At 39.6% G+C, this 3,209-nt stretch overlaps 1 pseudogene; it reads right to left on the bottom strand.

Moving 5' to 3' along the window:
• Positions 1–520: 520 nt before the first annotated feature.
• Positions 521–2,989, bottom strand: LOC111810421 (annotated as a pseudogene).
• Positions 2,990–3,209: the final 220 nt, after the last annotated feature.

The following is a 3,209-nucleotide window of genomic DNA, read 5'->3' as shown; positions in this document are numbered from 1 at the left end:
GACAGTTTTTTAATATTACAATATGGTGTATCTTTGTTTTAGCTATCTCTTTTGGCTTAAATCTGCTTTAATGGCCATTTTTGTTTTCTCAAATATGATATTTTTGTTTTTTATTTTTTGTTTTATTTTGTAGGGACTTAGATTCTTGGCTCGAGGAGAGATGATGGAAAAGGATGAGAGATTAGTGGAGAGGAGTGGGGATGGTTGTTTTTTCGTTTATTTAATCTTTTTATTATTTTTTTTTTTTTTAAAGTAATTTTTTTTATTTGTTTATTTGTTTGTTTACTTATTTACTTATTTATTTATTTATGGGTTATTACATCTCTAGAAGTTTTGGGGTGTAGAAACATAAACCGATAGGGTTGTTCTTAGCATTTCAAAACTTATTATTATGAACATTGCAATTGTATGTCCTGATAGTAATCCTGGTTTGATTTAAAACTGTGTTGGATATTCACTTAGGTAGGATTTATGATTACATTATCGTTAATGAGTCTGATACATATCATATAGCTTCATACTAAGAGATTGGCTTCCTGCTGGTAGAAACTTGCACTAAAAGAGCTTCTTTTGATCTTCCCAAAAGAGTTAGCACTGTTCCAGCTATGTGTCCAGCCGACAATCCCGCTTCTTCCATCTGGCCTCGTGGCGATCCATGGTCGATGTATCGATCGGGAAGAACCATACTTCTCAATTGCACCATAATCAAGTTGGTATTAGTAGAACGAAACGAAACAAAACAAAACCATTTTGATTTACCTTGAGATGATGATGATCTAAAAGTCCTGTTAAGCTAAGGAAATGGGATACATGAGAGCCAAAGCCTCCAATGGAGCCTTCCTCCACCACAATAAGAATTTCATGTTCCTTAGCCGATTGCCTGAGGAGTGAGGCTTGCAAAATCTGGCATCGGCTACTGTTGGGACAATGCCCCTTGTTTTGAGCAATTCAGTAGCTCCAACACAGTTGAACTATTGAGCCATACCCCAAGATAGCACCTTTAGTGCCTTCCATCAGTATTCTCCCCTTGCCAATCTACTCAATGAAACAAAGAATGTGTTAGATTTTAGTTTGAGATACTATATTGTAATCTCATGCTAACCTCTATTGGAGTTCCATTGTAGTTAGGAGGAAGAGCGACACCAATCACATTGCCTCTTGGAAATTGAAAACAACTCAGTCTATCGTCGATTGTTGCTGCCGTTGCAACCATGTGCATTAGTTCAGCTTCATCAGATGGAGCCATGACAACCATGTTTGGCAAACAAGCCATGTATGTTATATCAAATGTTTGGCAAACAAACCAGCTCGATCCATTGCGAAACAGACAGGTAGTTTCTGAAGGTCTACGTCGTGCACCACCTTCATGACCATGCCCTATAGTTAGTAGTTAGGACAATACAACAATGTCTACAATTTGAAAATAACCTTTTGTTGTTACCCGATCAAAGCCTTTTTGAAGGAAGGATGAGTAAATAGCACAAAATGGCTTCAGATCCTTTGTAGCTAAACCAGCTGTGAACGTAACAGCATGTTGCTTGGCGATCCCGATGTTGAAGAAACGATATGGGAACTTCTTCTGGAAGTAGTGAAGACCAGTTCCACCACCCATGGCAGCATGGATGGCGACGATTTTGTCGTCGACTTCAACTTCTTGTATCATAGACTCAGCAAAGTATTGAGTGTATGAAAGTGTAGGAGATTTTGTCTTGAATTGCTTGCAGTTTTGGGATCAAACTGGACAACTCCTAAATGTTTAGAAGAGTTGTAAAGAAGTAAGTATTTGAAAGAATGCATGAAACTAAACAGGATGTTGTGACTTAGAACAGAGCCTAACCATGTATTTTATCTGCAGCTGCTTCTACTGGTGGATAGCCCTTCCCCTTTTCTGTAACGATGTGGATCAATACAGGTCCGGGACTGGCATTGATTTCACCTTATAAAAAATGGTCACCAAATCTCCCACATTGTGTCCATCCACAGGACCAATATAGTACAAGCCTAGCTCCTCGAAAAACGTCGATCCCAAGCCACTGATCATAGCTCGTGCATATTTGTCGGCTTTTGCTGTAACTTCATGGGCTTGCCCACTAATTTATCTTGTGATGGTCTTTAAAGAATGGTATGAAAGTCACTAACACTGATATCTAGGTACTTAAAGTGAGGTGTTTTGAAGCGCTTGCAAGAGTCTAAATTTCATGAAGTGCTCACAAGAAATTGTCGAGAATTGTTGGGAGGGAGTCGTCCCACATTGGTTAATTTAGGGAATGATCATGGATTTATATAAGGAATACATCTCCATTGGTATGAGACATTTTGGGAAAGTCCAAAAGCAAGCTATTTGAGCTTTTTCTCAAAGTGAACACTATCATACGTCGAACAAATAAATTGTGAGCCTCGAAGATGTAGTCAAAAGCGACTTAAGTGTCGAACAAAGGGTGTACTTTGTTCGAGGACTCCAGTGAAGTAGTTGAGCCTCTATTAAGGGAAGGCTGTTCGAGGGCTCCATAGGCCAGTCAAAAGCGACTTAAGTGTCGAACAAAAGGTGTACTTTGTTCGAGGACTCCAGTGAAGTAGTTGAGCCTCTATTAAGGGAAGGCTGTTCGAGGGCTCCATAGGCCAGTCAAAAGCGACTTAAGTGTCGAACAAAAGGTGTACTTTGTTCGAGGACTCCAGTGAAGTAGTTGAGCCTCTATTAAGGGAAGGCTGTTCGAGGGCTCCATAGGCCAGTCAAAAGCGACTTAAGTGTCGAACAAAAGGTGTACTTTGTTCGAGGACTCCAGTGAAGTAGTTGAGCCTCTATTAAGGGAAGGCTGTTCGAGGGCTCCATAGGCCAGTCAAAAGCGACTTAAGTGTCGAACAAAAGGTGTACTTTGTTCGAGGACTCCAGTGAAGTAGTTGAGCCTCTATTAAGGGAAGGCTGTTCGAGGGCTCCATAGGCCTCAGGGGAGGCTCTATAGTTTACTTTGTTCCCGGGGAGGATAATCATGGGTTTTAAGTAAGAAATACATTTTTATTGGTATGAGGCCTTTTGAGGAAGCCCAAAAGCAAAGCCAAGAGAGCTTATGTTCAAAGTGGACAATATCGGTTTTATGTTCTAAAACTCATAGTTTGTAAATAAAAACATATTCTATTNTTTACGATCATTAATCTAAATCCAATAAACTAAGAACACTCTGGCTATAGTATGACTACTTGAACTATATGTA

This window comes from Cucurbita pepo, chromosome LG14 (assembly GCF_002806865.2).
Source record: "Cucurbita pepo subsp. pepo cultivar mu-cu-16 chromosome LG14, ASM280686v2, whole genome shotgun sequence".
Lineage (NCBI taxonomy): Eukaryota > Viridiplantae > Streptophyta > Magnoliopsida > Cucurbitales > Cucurbitaceae > Cucurbita > Cucurbita pepo.
This window is presented reverse-complemented; position numbering and strand designations above follow the sequence as displayed.